The sequence below is a fragment of the Triturus cristatus genome, chromosome 2_2 (assembly GCF_964204655.1).
Source record: "Triturus cristatus chromosome 2_2, aTriCri1.1, whole genome shotgun sequence".
NCBI lineage: Eukaryota > Metazoa > Chordata > Amphibia > Caudata > Salamandridae > Triturus > Triturus cristatus.
The window spans coordinates 102,632,480-102,654,347 of NC_140582.1; positions in this window are offsets into that span (position 1 = coordinate 102,632,480).

A 21,868-nucleotide genomic window follows, 5' to 3' on the forward strand; every position below is an offset into this window, starting at 1 on the left:
CTCCCAGCAGTGCCCAGACATAGGAGGGGTGGGTGCAGAGTCCTCCTAGCAGTGCCCAGACATAGGAGGGGTGGGTGCAGAGTCCTCCCTGCAGTGCCCAGACATAGGAGGGGTGGGTGCCTAACACTCGCAGCAGTGCCCAGACACAGGAGGGGTGGGTGCCTATCACTCCCAGCAGTGCCCAGACATAGGAGGGGTGGGTGCAGAGTCCTCCCAGCAGTGCCCAGACATAGGAGGGGTGGGTGCAGAGTCCTCCCAGCAGTGCCCAGACATAGGAGGGGTGGGTGCAGAGTCCTCCCAGCAGTGCCCAGACATAGGAGGGGTGGGTGCCTAACACTCCCAGCAGTGCCCAGACATAGGAGGGGATTGGTGCCGTGCCCAGACATAGGAGGGGATTGGTGCCTATCACTCCCAGCAGTGCCCAGACATAGGAGGGGTGGGTGCCTATCACTCCCAGCAGTGCCCAGACATAGGAGGGGTGGGTGCAGAGTCCTCCCAGCAGTGCCCAGACATAGGAGGGGTGGGTGCAGAGTCCTCCCAGCAGTGCCCAGACATAGGAGGGGTGGGTGCAGAGACCTCCCAGCAGTGCCCAGGTATAGGAGGGGTGGGTGCCTATCACTCCCAGCAGTGCCCAGACATAGGAGGGGTGGGTGCAGAGTCCTCCCAGCAGTGCCCAGACATAGGAGGGGTGGGTGCCTAACACTCCCAGCAGTGCCCAGACATAGGAGGGGTGGGTGCCTATCACTCCCAGCAGTGCCCAGACATAGGAGGGGTGGATGCCTATCACTCCCAGCAGTGCCCAGACATAGGAGGGGTGGGTGCAGAGTCCTCCCAGCAGTGCCCAGACATAGGAGGGGTGGGTGCCTAACTCTCCCAGCAGTGCCCAGACATAGGAGGGGTGGGTGCCTATCACTCCCAGCAGTGCCCAGACATAGGAGGGGTGGGTGCCTATCACTCCCAGCAGTGCCCAGACATAGGAGGGGTGGGTGCAGAGTCCTCCCAGCAGTGCCCAGACATAGGAGGCGTGGGTGCAGAGTCCTCCCAGCAGTGCCCAGACATAGGAGGGGTGGGTGCCTATCACTCCCAGCAGTGCCCAGACATAGGAGGGGTGGGTGCCTAACACTCCCAGCAGTACCCAGACATAGGAGAGGTGGGTGCAGAGTCCTCCCAGCAGTGCCCAGACATAGGAGGGGTGGGTGCAGAGTCCTCCCAGCAGTGCCCAGACATAGGAGGGGTGGGTGCCTAACTCTCCCAGCAGTGCCCAGACATAGGAGGGGTGGGTGCCTATCACTCCCAGCAGTGCCCAGACATAGGAGGGGTGGGTGCCTATCACTCCCAGCAGTGCCCAGACATAGGAGGGGTGGGTGCAGAGTCCTCCCAGCAGTGCCCAGACATAGGAGGCGTGGGTGCAGAGTCCTCCCAGCAGTGCCCAGACATAGGAGGGGTGGGTGCCTATCACTCCCAGCAGTGCCCAGACATAGGAGGGGTGGGTGCCTAACACTCCCAGCAGTACCCAGACATAGGAGAGGTGGGTGCAGAGTCCTCCCAGCAGTGCCCAGACATAGGAGGGGTGGGTGCAGAGTCCTCCCAGCAGTGCCCAGACATAGGAGGGGTGGGTGCAGAGTCCTCCCAGCAGTGCCCAGACATAGGAGGGGTGGGTGCCTAACACTCCCAGCAGTGCCCAGACATAGGAGGGGTGGGTGCCTATCACTCCCAGCAGTGCCCAGACATAGGAGGGGTGGGTGCCTATCACTCCCAGCAGTGCCCAGACATAGGAGGGGTGGGTGCAGAGTCCTCCCAGCAGTGCCCAGACATAGGAGGGGTGGGTGCAGAGTCCTCCCAGCAGTGCCCAGACATAGGAGGGGTGGGTGCAGAGTCCTCCCAGCAGTGCCCAGACATAGGAGGGGTGGGTGCAGAGTCCTCCCAGCAGTGCCCAGACATAGGAGGGGTGGGTGCCTAACGCTCCCAGCAGTGCCCAGACATAGGAGGGGTGGGTGACTAACACTCCCAGCAGTGCCCAGACATAGGAGGGGTGGGTGCAGAGTCCTCCCAGTAGTGCCCAGACATAGGAGGGGTGGGTGCCTAACACTCCCAGCAGTACCCAGACATAGGAGGGGTGGGTGCCTAACACTCCCAGCAGTGCCCAGACATAGGAGGGGTGGGTGCAGAGTCCTCCCAGCAGTGCCCAGACATAGGAGGGGTGGGTGCAGAGTCCTCCCAGCAGTGCCCAGACATAGGAGGGTGCCTAACACTCCCAGCAGTGCCCAGACATAGGAGGGGTGGGTGCCTATCACTCCCAGCAGTGCCCAGACATAGGAGGGGTGGGTGCAGAGTCCTCCCAGCAGTGCCCAGACATAGGAGGGGTGGGTGCAGAGTCCTCCCAGCAGTGCCCAGACATAGGAGGGGTGGGTGCCTAACACTCCCAGCAGTGCCCAGACATAGGAGGGGTGGGTGCAGAGTCCTCCCAGCAGTGCCCAGACATAGGAGGGGTGGGTGCCTAACACTCCCAGCAGTGCCCAGACATAGGAGGGGTGGGTGCAGAGTCCTCCCAGCAGTGGACAGAGACATGGTGGTGTGTAAACCATCCTACAATTAGCAAAACTCCATGTGTGCATGAAGGCATACACAAAGTGTGACTATATTGAGAGTGGCATGCCAACACATCACTGACAGCAGTGTCCTACTCCCATGAGGGTGGATTTCCATCCCCCACTGCATGACACACCACATGTGGGTGTGATGACAAATGACACATGCATACCCACCCCTGGCGCTGACAGCACAATACACACACTGAGAGCAAGCAACAAGACTGTATATTCATGTGCCACCCTACTAAACTAAAAGACCCAAAGGGAACACACACTGTCACGCACATTCCAGGACTGATAGGAATGGACAGGTGCTGGGGCAGCCAACAAGTTGTTGCCTCCCATGGAAGGAAAAGGGTAGAGTACCCACAGATACAATGCTCACAATTGTCGGTCAGGTGACCAAATACCCTGCAGAACACGTAACACATGTGTGCGAGGCTGGGAGTACACACATGCATAGTGCGGAAAAGGGAACATGTCCACATGAAGTCAGGTCAATGTTAGAAAGGGTCGACGGACCGGGAGGGTCGGCCGGGGTCAGGAGGAGAGGTCTCCGGGGAGAGCCGTCTCCAGCGATCGTACAGACAAGTAACTTCCCCCCCACAGACAGATACCACACACGGATAAGGTTCAGTGTTCTTTATAAGCACTTCTTAAGGTACGGTTGAATGGTACAAGGAGGTCTGGACTCAGGGGTCCCCTCGATTCAAGTCTCTCAAAGCAGGGTAAGGGGTAGCGGGACAGTCTGTCTACCAGTCAGGTAGGTCGGATGAGATGATGACTAGCTCACAATCCTCGAGCTTGGTGGTTTAGTTGGTACGGGCCGCGGCAGCGCCAGCAGGTCCCGGTTGAGATGGTCGGTACACGGTCCGCGGCAGCGCCAGCAGGTCCCGGAAAGATGGTCGATGTACGGTCCGCGGCAGCGCCAGCAGGTCCCGGTGAGGATGGTCGATACAACGGGCCGCGGCAGCGCCAGCAGGTCCCGACGAAGATGGTCGTTACAACGGGCCGCGGCAGCGCCAGCAGGTCCCGACTAGGATGGATGTTGCAGAAGGCCGCGGCAGCGCCAGCAGGCAGGACGATGGTTCACAAGAGCGGGCTACGGCAGCGCCAGTAGTCCGTCAAGGCTGAGTTCTCTCGGTGTCTCTTGACTCCAGGATACAACTGCCTTCCTGCTCTGGAGCTGCCCCAGTTATAGGGCAGGCGCCCTTTGATGTCCGGACCCTCGCATTTGGAGGTCGGAGGGCCCGGGATGAAGGTGTCCAGACACCCAGCAGGGGGTGGAGCCAGCGCCTGGGGGAGCTGGAGGCGATCGGCACCTGGCGGGGGAAGAGCTCTTGACACTTCGTTCTCCCATTGCCCTGCCAAGTGGTCCGCTCACCTCCTGAGTGGAGGGTGGTGCCGGGATGTCGGGGCCGGCCAGGCCCGGGGTTAGGGTCGGGCCGAGGCCACGCGGCCTCGTGGTGCAGGGCCCAAGATGGCGGCTTGAACCGGCCGGGGAAGCCGGTGGGGCTGGGCCCCGTGATGAGTAGAGGTCCGAGGGCAGAAGATCCGTCGGGAGACGGGGCACAGGTGCTTTTCGTGGGTTATGCCTGGTGGGCCGGAGCTCGGGCCCTGTCGTGCGGGGAGGGAGCAAGCCCTTCGTGTGGCCTGTCCAACAGTCAATATACTCCATACACAAGTACAGTGACCACCAAGGATGCCACAAATGATGCAGGTGGAGACATTGCTGAGCATGCATGGCCAATATTGAAGGGATCCGTCACACACCCAGTTAATGTAGACACAGCTCAGCACAATAATTGGGAAACACCCTGCAGGGAAGATGTCAGGGTCCACAGAGGAAGGGACACACCTTGGGACAATTTCACCATACAGTAAGAGCTTACATGACCAAAGATTATTTGCAGAGACCTTGTGATGGCACACAGATACCAGGGTCCACCCCATGAGCAGCACACTACAACATTTCCCAGACACCTAACACATTATCACCACCCCAAATCATGGAGCAGCACCACCAACAGCAAGACCAGAAAAGCATTAGTGTGCAAATGGAAAATAAAATGCTTTATTCAGCATAAAACATTATTGCAAAATAAATGTCCACTATATACAGGGCCCATAGGCCAGGCCATGTGCGAAGTCCTGGTGGGGGACCCTTTGGGACGCGTATCCCCTAGCTTGCCTGCACAGTTCACTGTTCCATATCATCCACAGAAGTGGGGGCATCATGTGGGGGGAAGGACCAGGCACCGCAGGGACAGGAGGGGCAAGGGTAGGTGTTGTGGGTGCAGGGACGGACGACTCCACCACAGGGGGTGGGGCAGCGCCAAAGATGGTGGTTAGGATGGCGCTGCACACGGTCGCAAGCTCTCCCAGCGTCTCCCCTGCACCCGAAGGAACCACAGGCCCCAAGGAGGGGGGGGGTCGGAGGGATGGGTTGCAGCGCTACTGGGGGAGGGTGTGGACAGGGGGGGGACTCAACTACCCTGGCCGGGTCCTGCCTCCACCGCTTGCGGGGTGGTGTCACACTGGGGCTGAGGGACACACTGGCAGTGAATGACTCTGTCCGACTGTTGGGCAGGAGAGCTAAGGGGAGTGGTTTTGGAGGAAGTGGGTTGTGAGGACTGCGGACTCCTACTGTGGCTGCGTGTCTGCCGTTTGCCCCCGACCCAGTGGGTGTGCCTACTTCCCCCTTTGTGTGCGTGACAGAAGGTGTGCCCTTGCCCTTCCCTGGTGGTGTGCTGCCTGTGTCTGGTGGGGTGCGTGCATGGGGACGTCTGGGTGTGCTTGGGACAGGCATGGGAGTGGGAAGTGTGGATGGTGCAGGGGTAGGGGGGGATGGAGCACTGCAGGAGACCCACTGCTGCAGTCAGTGATGAGTCTATGGACCTCAGCAACCTCCGTTGGTCAGACATCGCTGCTGACATGCCCTCCATGTACGACACCATCTGTGTCAGCAGTCTGGTGTGGCTATGGAGGACATTAAGCTGCGATGTCTGACCAACCTGCAACTGCCGCAGAATGTTCACAGACTCTGCATTGACGGCAGCAGGGGAGACAGGGGCAGGGGGTGCGGTGCCTGGCACGAAGGAGACATGTTGGCGCCTAGCACGAACGGAAGGGACCCGAGCAAGTGGGAGGCCGGTGATGAGAATGGAGGGGGCGGCGAGAGATGGAGTGCTGCTTTCAGCTCTGGGAGCAGCCTCCGCCCCCTCTGGGAGCTCAGCCTCAGACCCATCAGCGTCATAGTCGGTGGTGGGACTGGACAGGTCCTCCGCCTCACTCCCCTCGGCCTCCGTGCCACTCGCTGCACCAGACTCCCCAGCACTGGTGGCACCGGTGCTGGATCCCTCCTCAAGATCCGTGCCAGTGTCTCCCTCGGTTTCTCCCGATGATGCTGTGGGCAAGGTGAAGAGACAGGAATAATCAGACACCTGTATACATGTGACACATGATTCAAAACTACTTAGGTCACAGTGCATAGCATGAAAAACAACATGAGTAACATCTACAATACTACGCACATATGTAGGCCCTGCACCACACAGTTGGTTGACCCACCATGTCACTGGGAAACAATGGAGAGCATGACACAACAGCAAATAACTTGATATCAAATTAGACAGAGGAGCCAGTTTCCGGAAACAGTCGAGCACAGCATCTGGACCACACACCGTTGCCAAAAAAGGGATGAGCAGGAACCATGTCTCCTAACTTTTGGCACATGCTGCTTAGCAAATACATTAAACCATGCCCAACATGACTGGGTCACTGCATGTTGAGTGTATTTTCAGACAATCATCACACACAGGCCAGACCTGGCAAGGAGACATAAGGTTTGGACATGTAGGCCTTTCCCGCACAAACCCCCACCTACCTGAGACAATGTGATTGAGACAGAGGAAGTACTTACACCTCCTACTTGGGGATTACAAACATGCCCTTCAATAATTCCTGAGTGTACACAAAGTACCCCTCGTGAGCCTGTCCACACATATAATTGACAAACAACCATCATCAGATAGTTGTACCAAGACACACAGGCACTGGCCACTGTGAGTATGCACAAGCCAAATTGGGTCACTCTGTACAGTGGACACATGTAGCACACTTTACGTAAATACAAATTAGGCCAGGGTACAATGCCACAGAGCCCAACCTATGGTGAAGACACAGAGAATGTCCACATTGTTGGATGACACACATGATACCTAGGAAAAGGTGCCCCAGGGGACTGTAGTGGCCACACTCTTCCATGGTCCTGTATGGATATGACAGCAACAGAAGCGACCGTCCCTGCACTGTGCACATCTCCCACTCATGCACATCATGTCTGAGGGCACAACATTGGTCATGCATGCTGTAAGGCAGTACACTTGTAAGACACACTCCTATGTCGGGACTCAGCATCAGTGGCAACTAACATGGACCCCACAATGACTGAACTGGCCAGGGCACAGGCAAGGTCCCAACACATGTCACACACCACCCCCACACATGATGCTGCAAGCATTGGGCACTTGGATTAACTGGCAGCCTAGATAACCTTGTGCAAGAGTGACTACACACAGACCAGGGTACACATGTCAAGGAGGGGAAGGGAGGAAGAACAGAACGGGTTGACTTGGGAAAACAGGATATGCACTGCACATATAAACCCTGGCTGTGTATCCATGCGACTGGGCACTTCCAAAAGCTGGTGACACACAACAAACACACATGTACCTACCCCCTTCCTGCTGCTGCTTCTCCGGTAAGCGCCTATCCATCTCTGGGAAGACCACCGCCAGGACACGCTTCATTATGTGGGTGAGGCGGCGGCGCCCACGGTTCTTATGACCTTCTGGTGAGTCCCCCAGCAGGACCCGGGCGATCCTCCTGGTCCAGCACCGGATATCCTGCCAGCGTTTCCTCACCTGGGCCAGGCGCCGCTTTCGTCCCTCCACCGACCTCACGGCCCTGACGGCCTCCTTCCAGATCTCCCGCTTGGCATAGGCGCCTACCTGTGAGGATGACAAAGTGAGACAACATCAATACACCTGCTACATGTCACAGAGACACACATTTGAACAATTTGGCTGGTGTGAACAGGGCATAGTATGCAGCCAACTCATTGCACCTTTGTCATAGGGACATTATCCTCTGGGGAAGGCCAAATGCACTACGTGGCATTGAAAGTACACAGGTGGAATGAGGGGTGCCACACAATCAATGATCCTTGCTCACACTGTGCATCATAAGCTACACCAGGATTATGTGCAGCACCTCAAAGCAGTCACATGCCCCAGGCCACTGACGCAACCTCAGCAGAGTACACAGACACACACAGGCACAGGACAATCACCTGCCATTGGCAACTGCGGGTACAAACCTCACTCTGCACATGTGCCACTTGACTGGGGGGTGTCACAGGTGTTGGGCTAGCCCAGAACGTCTGACACACAGCACTGCTCCCTGCTCACATCAGATGGGTAGGGTATATGCATCCCTCATGCATCTGGTCTGGGCTGCAACACTCCACATAGACACTCACCCACATGGCAGGAGACTTACACACACACCAATGTCCAGGGAATGAACACATCATTTGTACACTCTCACCACAGGTACACTCAACTCACACACATCTGTGGGTACAGTCACCTGTCACACTGGGGGGAACACAGAATCACATCAGGACTGTAGAAACAACATTCCCAAGAGGATTAGCCAGGCTGAATGTGGCATGCACCATGCAGTGATTGTCACAGTAAGCACTATGCAAGTGAGGAGTGCAGACATGCACTACAGCATGCTCTGCATGGGAGACATGAACCATCCCCCCCTGGGACCCACTCTAAAGAACATTGCATGTCTGTCACACCTGGACACAATGCCAGAAGTGACAGTCACAAAAAAGGGGCACAGTCTAAGCTAGTGGAGTCAGCACTCACCTGCTCCCCTGGTCTCCCATACAGGCTGGGGTACTGTGGGAGAATGACATCCAGCAATGCCACATTCTCCTCCAGGGTGAATGGCTGGGCCCTCTCCACAGACCTGGACATGGTGCCAGAGGAATCACAAGCAGCAGCAGTGGTGTGGAATGAAAGGTTGTGCAGGCAAGTGCTCTCTCATGGGACCTGGCTACCTTATATTGGCCTTGCTGGCCTGTTTCATTTTCAGGAGTACAGAGTGATTGGTCAGTCTCATTTGCATCCTACGTTTCCTCCAATCCCTTTAAACCTTCCCCAGTGAGGGCCTTTGCATGATTCAAAAATTGAGCATGATGTCAAGTCAACAACCACTTGGCAACATTGTATATTGTCTCCAACCGACTTTTGCTGGCCACCTGATGAATAATATGAACTGGAAACTCGGTCTCCATGACAACCAGCATGCATTTAGGCCCTTATACTTGTCCCTCATGTGTCCCCTATGTAATTTCACTATACACACACAGGTACGGTGCGTTCCACGCCCCTAGGACACCACTACTCCAGTGATACGGTCCGTACACGCGTGTGTAGGGTCCGTATCACTATGGTAGTGTTGCCGTAGGTGTACGACATAGGGATACGGTCCGTACACGCGTGTGTAGGGTCCGTATCACTATGGTAGTGTTGCCGTAGGCGTACGCCATAGGGATATGGTGCGTACACGCGTGTGTAGGGTCCATATCACTATGGTAGTGTTGCCGTAGGTGTACGACATAGGGATACGGTCCGTACATGCGTGTGTAGGGTCCGTATCACTATGGTAGTGTTTTTTTTGTTTTTTTTTTAAGAAACCTTTATTACACAATAAAAATACATACAAGGGCCTACAACCACCAAGGCCGGCCGCTACAGAGCCTGAGGGCCCGCAATGGAACGCCACACATTCAAATGAACCAGAGGCGAAGATCCCGGCAGTTCGTGAGCACATGCAACAGGCCGGGGCCATAGGCCAAGAGCAATCGGAAAAAACAGTTTAATTTTCTATTAAATACAACACACACTCAAGGCAATGAGAGTCCGAAATAGCAGCGTGCGCTTCCCAGGACGGGGGACAACGTACAGTGTCCGAAGCAGTTCTTGACAGGAAGTGGTAGTGGGGGGCGATGGGAAGACAAAGCATGGAACACACCTTACACAATCCCGCAGAATGTGTGGCTAGGGGGACAAAGCAATATCAACCTCTAACGGCAGAGGCGGGGCGCAGATATGTCCACGATATGAATTCCATGGACCCCATACCTTAGTCCATTTCCCAGGCTTGCCTCTCGCCACATGCACCGTCTTTTCCCTAAACATACACCAGTCCATATTCTCCTTCCATACCGCGATCGTGGGCGGCCTCGGGGAGCCCCACAGCTGTGCAATGTTACACTTAGCCACCATGTACCCCAAAGTCACCCACTGCGTCTGTGCCACATTATAGTCATTCGGTTCCTAGATGTTGGACCCGGCCTCGTAGAATGGCCCTCCGTGCCCCCGCACCACCGAAACCTGGTACCTGCAGCCCAAGCACACGGCCCAGCCGACCCTTCCCACCAGGACACCCGCACCAACCCCGGACATCCCCGTCCATGGCCTCTCTCCTTTCGGCCACCCCGGGCCCGCGTGCCCACTCCATGCAACAAGATGGCCGCCCGGCCCCAGCGCGACCCGGGCCTCGAGGCACCACTCCGGCTGGAGGACATCACGCTTCCAGGGGATGAGAGAGGGAGGAGCAGTTTCTCTCGCACCTCTGAACTCCCCTGGGACGATGGGTTTCGATCGGCCCTCCGGCCTCCCTGCGGGCTGGCTCCGTGCCTGCTGGGTGTCTGGGACTCCTCCCGACCCGGCCCTGAAAGGATCAAAAGACAATAGCAGGAAACCCCGACAAGCGGCCCCCAGGTGACAAGACCCCTGCCTGCACAGACTCCGGACATCAAAGAGGGGTCGACCTATAACAAGGGGTGCTCTGAGACTGTCCGGCAGATTCGACGCTGGAACAACGAGAGCCTGCCGACGTGGTCGCGGCTCCTGGAACTTGAACCTACCTGAGCCCTGCTGAGTGACTCGCGGCTCCCTGAAGATCGTAAGACCTCCGAACTTGTACCTGAGCCCTGCTGAGTGACTCGCGGCTCCCTGAAGATCGTAACACCTCCGAACTTGTACCTGAGCCCTGCTGAGTGACTCGCGGCTCCCTGAAGATCGTAAGACCTCCGAACTTGTACTTGAGCCCTGCTGAGTGACTCGCGGCTCCTTGAAGATCGTAAGACCTCTGAACCTGTACCTGAGCCCGCTGAGTGACTCGCGGCTCCCCCAGACTCTCACGGTCCCGCCGGACCCCGACTCCGACCACGTATCCCCCAGCTCGAGGATTGTGAGCTGTGCGCCGGATACGTCCCTGCTTTGAACCGTTACCAGAGACTGTCCCGCTACCCCCTACCTTTCCGAGACTCTTGAGCCCGTGCTCACCTTGTACATATTTGCAGTGATACCTATTTGATAAAGCTTGTTTTCTGAGAATACCCAGTGTGGTCACTCTGTGTCGTGTGGTGCCAGAAGTACGATCCTAGTTGCGAGATTCCTCCCCCTGGGGAATCTCCCGCCAGTGCCCGGCTACGATACTTCGAGGGTGGGTCTCAGGGTAGTCAGGACCCCTTTCCGGGCTCTTCTGAGGTCGCCGTCTAACATTGGTGGCAAGCGACGGGATTCGGGCCCATCACCTAGAGATCGTACAGTGAACAACGGACGCACGACCAACAAAGATGGCAGAAGGAAGCGCCATGAGCTCCGCAGAAACCAACGCCAACAGAGTGTTCCAGGTGGAGCATCTAGAAGAATACACACACAAAGAGCTAAAGCAATTTTGCAAAGAACTTAAACCGCTACCACTGGCCTCAACACTAAGGAAGACTTGCAGAAAGCACTGAAAACTTGGGTGGAGACCGGGGCCTCCCGCCCGGAAGGCACGGGGGAGCGCCCCGACGAAGCCGAACCCCCTCCAAGTGAAAGCAGCGACAATCAGGTGCGAGGCATCGTACCAGACGGGGGCCTATCCCCGGAAGAACTCGCGGACAGAGAGAGAAGCCGCAGTCATGAACTCGAGTTAGCCAAACTCAAAATCGAGGGCGAATTGAAGTTAGCGGAGAAAAAGCTAGCGGTAGAGCAAATGCGCGTACAAGGCGAACTGGAAGAAAAGAAGCTCCAACGGGAGCACGAAGGAAGGAAGCTCCAACTGGAGCACGAACGCAGCTTAAAAGAACTCGAGCTCAAGGCCCGAAATGAGGACGGGAGGGCCTCGGGAAACCGAGAGACGGCCCCCCCAGCGGAACAGAAGGTCCACATCCCAAGGATGTGGTCAAGGAATATTATAAAAACGATGACATTCAGCAATGGTTTCGGGCCTACGAGGTCGCCATGACCTCCCATCGGATCCCACAGAAGGACTGGGGGGCGGGGTTGTGGGGGCGGTTTCTGAACGAAGGAAGGGACACCCTGCTCGACCTACCCCTCTCCCTGCCGACCTCCTACAGCCACATGAAAGAGGCTCTCCTCACAAGATACGGCCTCACCCCAGAAATGTACCGCCAACGGTTCCGGGACTGCAGGAAGATCCCGGGCACCACCTGGGTGGAGTATGTAAACTTTTTTAGTCGGGCCTTCGATGGGTGGGTCAAGGGCAGCAAAGTCACCACCCTTGCCGAACTCACTGATCTCATGTTATGGGAACATCTGGCTGCGAACTGCTTCATAGAGCTACGTCAACATCTGCTGGATAGCAAGCTCACAGATCCCCGGAAGCTGGCTGTGGAGGCCGACCGCTGGACCAACACCCGGGTCTCCCGGGGCATGGTAGGAGAGTACCCCCGAACCAGTCAGGGACCACCCCGCCAGAGAGGGGGAGGGAACCAGGGAGGGCTGAGAGAGTCCCAGCTTAGCCCCCCGAAGACACCACCTCCACCTTTCCCGGCGCCCCCCCACCAGTGACCGGGCCCCCTGGGAGACGGGGACACCGGGTGACCGTCACATGCTTCCGTTGCCAGAAACCCGGGCACTACGCTGTTGGACTTGGCCCTTCTGGCAGGTTCACCCCTGGACTTTTTGGCTTTTTATTGGTGACTTGGTGTGGTAATTTTTTTGGTTTCTGCGCACTTTCCCTGTGTCCCAGGGTAAAGTGCGTGCGTGCTCTGAGTGCATGTGGTGAGATAGGCCTGCCCTCCCATAGGAATGCATGGGGAGTGTATGTGTCCCTAGTAGTTCCTGATGCGTGGGGTGTGCAGGCCCAAGTTTGGTATGTGCGGACTCGTGGGAGTGAATGCTGCGCGATGATGTGTGCGGCGTGCATGTACCTAGTGTGGAAGTGCCACTTCTAGAAGTGGGCACTTCTGTGTGCAGTGTGTCTGTCGCGTGATTGGCTGGTCGTGTCATGTGACGGGCTAGGGATTCCCCAGAGTCAGGATGAGTCACCCAGTGGTGAATGGGGAGATCAGCAGCTAGATGGGTGGGAGGAGTACACCTGGGTCCTGAATAGGACAGGGTTTTCCACACACAATGCTGGCCCCGCCCCCTGTGGTGCGACTGACGACCCTAGCCCTGCCAGTGAATAGAGTGAGGGGCTGAGCACATCAAGGGTGCTCCCCAACCAGCTGCGACTGGTTTTCCCCCTCACCCTGAACCCAGAACAAAGGGTTTGCCTGTATAAAAATGGGGCTGTGTCCCCACAGAAACTGTTCTCTGCCAGGATCTTACCTGAGGGGGGCTGCTGCTGGACCAGAGGACCGCCACTTGGACTACTTCCCTGCCTGGAGGCCCAGTGAGCTGGCTCTGGGTCCAGCCTTGCCCCCCACCCCTGCCATGCTGCATGCAGGGAAGAACTTTGCTGGACTTTGTGGTTCTTTTGCCCAAAGCGCCTGGAAGCGCTTTTCTTTGCCCTTAGCGCTCAGGAGCGCCTTATTACTGCCAGCCGGTGCCCACCCGGCATTTGCCCCGTCTCTACCGACCGAGCGGGAGCCACCCCGCTCATTTAATTATTTAATTGGCGGGTGCCCACCCCGCATTGTGGTGTGCTTGCGGGTGCCCACCCCGCTTATTTGATTATCCTTACAGCGGGTGCCCACCCCGCCGTATATCTCATCTACCGAGGGAGCCTACCCCTCTGGTTGCTGAGTTTTGAGATCACCGCCGCGGCCGGGCTTGCAGGAAGTCAGGCAGGCCGGGGGCGGGACTCCGGGACAACCGGAGTCGGAACTAGGAGGGCGGGAGCCTACCCCGCCTCCTTCCAGAGAATCGTGGCTGGTCTTCGCCCCGGAGCAGGCAGGAGCCTACCCTGCGCCCCGGGGCCCTCATCCGGAATACACGAAGCGGACAAGAAAGGAAGCGGACGGTAGCGAGGGAGAAGCGGGGCTCCCGTGGCCGGTGAGAGCCCCGCTGCATCTGCCTCGTGAGTGACGTCCCGGTCCCAGAGGAGGGACCGGGTGGAGACGAGAGCCCCGCGTGTCATCTGCGCTGACGGAGTCCCGGTGAGTGGGGGCAGCCTCGTGTTGTGTGCGGAGCGAGTGCGCTCCACCGGGGGCATCACTGTTCGTGAGCCCAGTGAGGCTCCAACGACCGGGGGCATATTGTTTGTTTCAGAGCCGTGAAGGCTCCAACGGTTTGGGGCAGTATTCCCGAGTCCAGAGGGACTCCAACGATGGCGCATTGGTTGCCTAGAGCCCACGAGGCTCCCACCACGTTTTAGGGGCACATTTGTTTATTGAGCCTGTGAGGCTCTAACGGGGGCATTTCTTTATCGTTCTGAGGGCCCGGAGGTGCCCAGGCCTCAGTCCATACAGCTGCCCAGCACTTAGTGGGCAGCTGCCACGTTTAGGTTGTGCCCCGGTACACTTTGGCTGGCGCAGCTTGCGCAGCCTTGCCCTAACATTTAGACGCAGGGCATCCTTGCCCCTACAAGGCCAGTTGGCCCAGGGACTGCCACAGTAGTGGCTAATGTGCGTTTTGGCGCCATTGTACCTTTTCTGCACCTCTGAATGTGTTTATGCGTCATGTGCTTTGCTTTACACCTCTGAATGTTATGCATCATGTGTTTATGTGCTTAGACCCCTACAGGTATTGTGATACTTAGGTGGTTGTTTTCTCCCTAACACAGGTGGTGCTAGTGAGGTCCTGATTCCCTGCGCAATATTTTCCTAAGGTGGTTAGGGTTGCGTAGGTGGTACTTTCTGGTTACCAGTAGTTACTGGTTGTGTGCTACATATGTTATTTTGTACTACAGTATTATTCCTATGTTCTAAGTGCTAATTCCTGACAGTGGTCCATGTGGCCCTGTCCCCTGTATATATAATCCCTTGTAAATTCTGCCCGTGCCTGGTGGCACATTGTAGAGTGTGTGTTTTTATCTAATGTGTTGTGTATAATACAAAGGCTATTTTTATAGAATACCTTGTGTGGACTTTCCTTTGTGGTGGGCCTTGGGTGTTGTTGCTGGGTGCGCGCGCAAACGCTTTACACATCGCCTCAGGGATAAGCCTGTCTGCTCGTGCCAAGCTACCAAGGGGGTGAGCAGGGGTTATCTTTGGCGTGTAACTTCCTTGCCCTGACTAGAGTGGTGGTTTCTGCCTGACTTTGGCGCAAGCCTTAGCCAGCCAGAAATCCCATTTCTAACATTGGTGATCAGCGGTGGGATTTGGACTTGCGTTTGCGCTGTACCGCAGCGGCAACTGGCCGCACTACAAAACTCTGCATTTAGATAAATCACATGGTATAGGGATTATTGTTCTAAGTTTGTTTTTAATTGTCATTTCTTTGGAAATGTGTTTTTTGTGCACTGTGAGTTAGGTGTCCCTAGCTCGGGAGGGTAGATCATCCCCCTTAGTGCATTGTGTTTCTGGATTCACCAGAGGGTGGGATCCAGTGGTGGCAGCGTAATAGTGTCCTGTACATTTGTCCCCCGCCCTGCGCCCAGAGTTGGTACCTGTGTCACGTGGTGGTCAGGTTGAGGAATCAGGGGTGGTAGAAACTGCCTTACCAGTCCGAGGGGAGGGTTGTGTGTGTGTATGAATGGTGTGTGGCACTAGGCAAGTGAGTGTGAGTTCTCTGGGTTAGAGAGCTTGCTGAATCTTTTTGTGAATTGTGTGCTCCTGTGTGAAACTCAGACCCCTAGGTTCCCTGTATAATTGTTACCATAACGTCCGCCAGAATGGAGCCTGCTTGTGATCCCTATGAGCTAGCTTGGCGCCAGAGGCAGGAGTTAGAAAGGTACTGTACAGAGGAAGAGTCAGAAGAGGAGGTAGAGGACGACAATACCTGGACGCCAGTAGAGAGTGAGGACCCCATAGGTAGGGCGTCCCGTGCTGGGTCCAGCGTAGGAGGCAGCGCCTCATCCCTTTCCCTGTCCCCAGAGGAGTGGGAAGATAGGAGGAAAGAAAGGGAGCACCAGCTGGCGTTAGAGAAGCTCAGGTTAGAGCATGCTCAGGCGATGGCGCAGCTGGAGGCCAGGAAGCAACAGCGAGAGACTGAGTGGGTCTTGGCGCGGGAGAGGGTAGAGGAGGCTGAGAGGGCCTCCACCAGAGGCAAAGTAGCTCTGGAGGGTAGACTATCACCTGCGCGCAGTTTTAATTTTCTGGGCTCCCCAGGGAAGGTTGAGTCCAGTGGTAGCAGCCAGATAGATTCCAGTGTAGGAAATCCCAGTCCCAGTTCCCCCAGTCTGGTACCTGTTCCCCAGGAGGAGGAGTTAAGGTTGAAATTCAGGGGCAGTAGGAAACTGTCTCACCAGTCTTGGGAGGAGTTTGTGGATAAATGTGAGGATGCACTGGCTGATTGGATAAGAATTCCCGCAGAAACTGATTTTGATAAACTGTTTGATCTGGTTCTCAAAGAACACCTGCTCAGTTGTTGTGTGCCGGGGCTGCACCAACACCTGTTGGGGTGTGGATTGTCTGAGCCATTTGACCTTGCGGATGAGGCAGAGCGCTGGGAAAGGGCTAGAGGTTCTCTAGAGTCATTAGGGAGTGACTCCAAAAGTAGTGGGTCAGGTATCTTCCAGCCCAGCGTGGTGGAAGAGGCTCAGTGTAGCCCAGCTAGGTCCCAGGATAGCGAGGAGGGTGTAGGGGCTCACTGCCTGGCTCAGTGGAGCAGGAGTGAGAGGGTGACCGAGGGTCCCCGGACATACGAAACCCTGCCTCAGGACTTGGATGGTTCCATGAGGGAACACCAAGTTGGGGACCTAGGCTGTCCTGTTAGCCCATTTGAGGGAGATCTCCTGGTGAGTAGAGGACCTGGAGCACCTGTAACCAGGGCTCCTGTGGTTCTAGAGTCTGGCAGTACCGCTCCGGTAGGGAGGGTACAGGAGTCCAGTGTGAGGAGTGATTGGGGGATGAGTTTCCCAGTGGAAGAGTCTGTGGGTCAGGGACTACCCAGTTGGGCTAGGATCCCGTGTAGTGACCAGGGTGGCACCACTTCTGTTCTGGGGGATCTCCGCGCACTGTCAGGTGGACAGGGGACGGGAGATCAGCACCAGACAGACAGTCGCTCGACATATGTGTCCTTTGATAGCCTCAGGGGGATGGAGTGGAAATCCCCAGAAGTCCTGGAGTGCCGGGCAATTATTCCACCAAAGGTTCTAGGCCGGAGGTTGGGAGGCCAGGTTCAGGATCAGCCTGACCTGAAGGGTGGGACGTCTGTAACCAGCGTCCCGACCAGTTCTTCTTCCAGAGGTACCGCCCCAGTTGGTAGGGAGCAGGGCTCTGGAAGGGGGTGCAGAGGGTGGGAGAGCCCACCTCTGCCCCCGGTAGAACCTGAGGGGTTAAACCCTGGGTTGGAATGGCGTTCTAGGTGTACCCCTCGCCAGAGGAGGAAGAACCCTAGGAGAAGAGGTAGGGGGAGGAGAGCTTTCCCTGAGACTCCTGGTCCGCCTGAGGGTGTAGACCCTAGGCTGGAGAACCAGTGGCAGTCTAGTCCTGTCTTTCAGAGAGGAAGAGTGGAGAATGGCCGCTATGTGCCAGGGGTTACTACCCCCCACTCTGTGGTTAGGCAAAGACCAGTGGCACCTGGGTGGCCTAGGGCCTGGTCTTGGCCGCGGACAGCTTGGGAGTACCAGTGGGGTAGCCCAGTTGGTCCAGACCGTGGTGTTAAAAAGAATTCCATGGGTTCACCGTGGCGTAGAACCGGAGGGTGTCCATGCAGTTGCGGGCCCGCGTCCGTGTTCTATCGCCCCAAGCAGGGAAGTCCATCACGGTGGTGATTGGTCTGCCCTGCGTTTTGGCTGGAAGGGGGTTGTGTTGGACTTGGCCCTTCTGGCAGGTTCACCCCTGGACTTTTTGGCTTTTTATTGGTGACTTGGTGTGGTAATTTTTTTGGTTTCTGCGCACTTTCCCTGTGTCCCAGGGTAAAGTGCGTGCGTGCTCTGAGTGCATGTGGTGAGATAGGCCTGCCCTCCCATAGGAATGCATGGGGAGTGTATGTGTCCCTAGTAGTTCCTGATGCGTGGGGTGTGCAGGCCCAAGTTTGGTATGTGCGGACTCGTGGGAGTGAATGCTGCGCGATGATGTGTGCGGCGTGCATGTACCTAGTGTGGAAGTGCCACTTCTAGAAGTGGGCACTTCTGTGTGCAGTGTGTCTGTCGCGTGATTGGCTGGTCGTGTCATGTGACGGGCTAGGGATTCCCCAGAGTCAGGATGAGTCACCCAGTGGTGAATGGGGAGATCAGCAGCTAGATGGGTGGGAGGAGTACACCTGGGTCCTGAATAGGACAGGGTTTTCCACACACAATGCTGGCCCCGCCCCCTGTGGTGCGACTGACGACCCTAGCCCTGCCAGTGAATAGAGTGAGGGGCTGAGCACATCAAGGGTGCTCCCCAACCAGCTGCGACTGGTTTTCCCCCTCACCCTGAACCCAGAACAAAGGGTTTGCCTGTATAAAAATGGGGCTGTGTCCCCACAGAAACTGTTCTCTGCCAGGATCTTACCTGAGGGGGGCTGCTGCTGGACCAGAGGACCGCCACTTGGACTACTTCCCTGCCAATGACCCAGAGTGTCCCATGACCACCCAAGTCCCCCCTGCGAGACAGATAGCCAACGTAGCCCTGGGGGAGGAGGTTGAGGAAACCGAGGAGTGGGAACCCGCCGCGATGGCCCTAGTATCCCTGGGAGATAGGGAAATGATCCCTGGTAGCCTCCTACCCTCCAACACACAGAAATATGGGCAGCTCGTCAAGATCAATGGCCACCAGGTAGAGGCCCTGCGGGACACCGGGGCCAGTATCACCGGTGTCCTCAGGCACCTAGTCCCCGAGGAGCAGATCCTCCCCAATGTCTTTTGCCCCGTAATATCCGCAGACAATAGGGAAAGTATGTGTCAAGTAGCCCTGGTGCCATTTGAGTGGGGAGGGGTGATAGGTAAACTCAAGGTGGCCGTAAGAACCTCCCAGCCGGTCGACTGCCTCCTAGGGAACGACCTGGAGAGTTCTCCCTGGAAGCACGTAGAGCGCAAGGCCCACCTAGGAATGATGGGACTCCCCGAGTGGGTGTGTGCCACCACCCGATCTATGACAGCCCGACTCACTCCCCGGAGAGAAGTCGAGAGCACCCCGGTCAAAGAAACCAGTACCGTCCCCGCCGAGGGTCCTCCCGTTCCCCCATCCGAAGGGTCCGTCGCCAGCGACGAACCCGCACCATCCGACCCCGCCCCGGTCCCCGAGTTGAGGGATCTACCCGAGTTGGCCCATTGGCGCCACGAGGGCGGGCCCACCCGGGAAGAATTTTGCCGGGAGCAAGCCACCTGTCCTTCCCTGGTCGGGCTGCGGCGCCAGGGCGAGGGCCAAGCCGCAGGTGACCAGACCGGAACGCACCGAATCTATTGGGAGAATAACATCCTGTATAGTGAGCAGAAGTCGGTGGAGCTGGGATCCGGACGGGTACTGGTGGTACCCCTCCGCTTCCGAGATTTCCTCCTGGGCTTAGCCCACGACGTCCCCCTCGCCGGCCACCTGGGTCAGGACAAGACCTACAGCCGTCTCGTGACCCATTTTTATTGGCCTAAGATGAAAGCAGCGGTCGAGGCACACTGCAAGTCCTGCCCCACGTGCCAGGCCAGTGGGAAGAGTGGGGGGAAGCGCAAGGCTCCCCTCCAACCCTTCCCGGTCGTCAGTACCCCCTTCGAACGAGTCGGAATCGACATCGTGGGGCCACTGGACCCCCCCACCTCCCAAGGTCACCGTTTCATCTTGGTCCTAGTAGACCACGCCACCCGCTATCCGGAGGCTATTCCCCTACGCACCATTACGGCCCCCGTGGTGGGCCGGGCCCTGATGGGGATCTTTTCCAGGGTGGGTTTCCCCCGCGAGGTCGTGAGCGATCGCGGCACTAATTTTATATCAAGGTATATGACGTCCTTGTGGCAACAATGTGGGGTGTCCTATAAGTTCACCACCCCGTACCATCCCCAAGGGAACGGCCTAGTCGAGAGGTTTAATAGGACTCTGAAAGGGATGATCGCTGGCCTAGAAGAGCCCCTCCGGCGTAAGTGGGACGTCCTGCTCCCCTGCCTCTTGTTCGCTTACCGGGAGGTCCCCCAGAAGTCCTTAGGGTTCAGCCCGTTTGAATTACTCTATGGACACCCCGTCCGAGGTCCCCTCAGTTTGGTTAAGGAAGGGTGGGAGGCAGCACCCCAGACCACCCCCCGAGATGTGTTCCAATATGTCCTGGCCCTCCGGAACCAGACCAGGAGGTTCCGAGAACTGGCCGAGGCCAACCTGGAGGCGAGTCAAGAAGAAATGAAGCGCTGGTACGACCAGAATGCTACTCTGGTCGAGTTCCAGCCGGGCCAGCAGGTGTGGGTCATGGCCCCCGTGAAGCCTGGCGCCCTCCAGGACCAATGGACTGGGCCCTACAAAGTGGTTGAGAGGAAGAGTCAAGTCACCTACTTGGTGGACGTCCAGTCGCCTCGGGATCCCCTCCGGGTCCTGCACGTGAACCGCCTCAAGCCTCACTTCGTGCGGACAGAACTGAGCCTCCTGCTGGCCACCGATGACGGGGCCGAAGATGAGTCGGATCCCCTCCCGGACCTCCTGTGTGTCAAGGAGCAGGATGGCTCCGTGGAGGGAGTGAACCTCTCCCCAGCCCTCACTGCCCAGCAACAAGCGGACTGCCGCCAGCTCCTCAGACAATTTTCCGACCTCTTCTCCCTGACCCCCCGGGTCACCAACTGGTGTGTTCACGATGTGGACACCGGGGACAGCCCGCCGGTGAGACACCGAGCCTACCGGGTTCCTGACCGGGTCCGGTCCTGCATTCAAGCTGAAGTCTCGAAGATGTTAACCCTGGGGGTGATCGAGCCCTCTGACAGTCCCTGGGCCAGCCCCGTGGTCCTGGTTCCGAAGGCAGCGGCCCCCGGTGTCGCCCCCGAGCTCCGGTTCTGCGTGGATTACCGGGGGCTCAATGACATTACCCGAGCCGATGCCCACCCCATTCCACGAGCCGACGAACTCATTGACCGACTAGGGGCCGCCCGGTTCCTCAGCACTTTCGACCTCACCTGCGGATACTGGCAGATTGCGCTCACCGAAGGGGCCAAGGAGCGGTCTGCTTTCTCCACCCCCGATGGGCAATACCGCTTCCGCGTGATGCCCTTCGGGATGAAAAATGCCCCGGCCACTTTCCAGAGACTGGTGAATAGGGTCCTGGCCGGGCTAGAACAGTTCAGCGCGGCCTATCTGGACGACATCGCTGTCTTCAGTTCAGAGTGGATTGAGCACCTCCAGCACCTCCGGAGAGTGCTAACCGCCCTGCGCCAGGCAGGCCTCACCGTAAAAGCCAGCAAGTGCCAGATCGGGCAAGGATCCGTAGTCTACCTGGGGCACCAAGTCGGGAGTGGCCAGGTCGCCCCTCTACAGCCAAAGATCGACGCCATCCTGGCATGGGAACCACCCATCACCCAAACGGAGGTCCGAGCCTTTCTGGGACTCACGGGCTACTACCGCCGATTCATTCGGGGGTATGGCAGCCTGGTCGGCCCTCTCACTGAACTCACGTCTAAAAAACAGCCAAAGAAGGTGCAGTGGACGGCTGCCTGCCAGGAAGCTTTCGAGGCTTTAAAAAAGGCCATGTGCACTGCCCCGTCCTCCAGGCTCCCGACTACACCAAGGAGTTCATAGTCCAGACCGATGCCTCCGAGCATGGCATTGGGGCCGTCCTGTCCCAAGTGAATGATCAAGGCCTAGACCAGCCCGTCGCCTTCCTCAGTCGGCGGCTGCTGCTCCGAGAACAGAGGTGGAGCACCATAGAGCGCGAAGCCTTTGCCGTGGTCTGGGCACTCAAAAAACT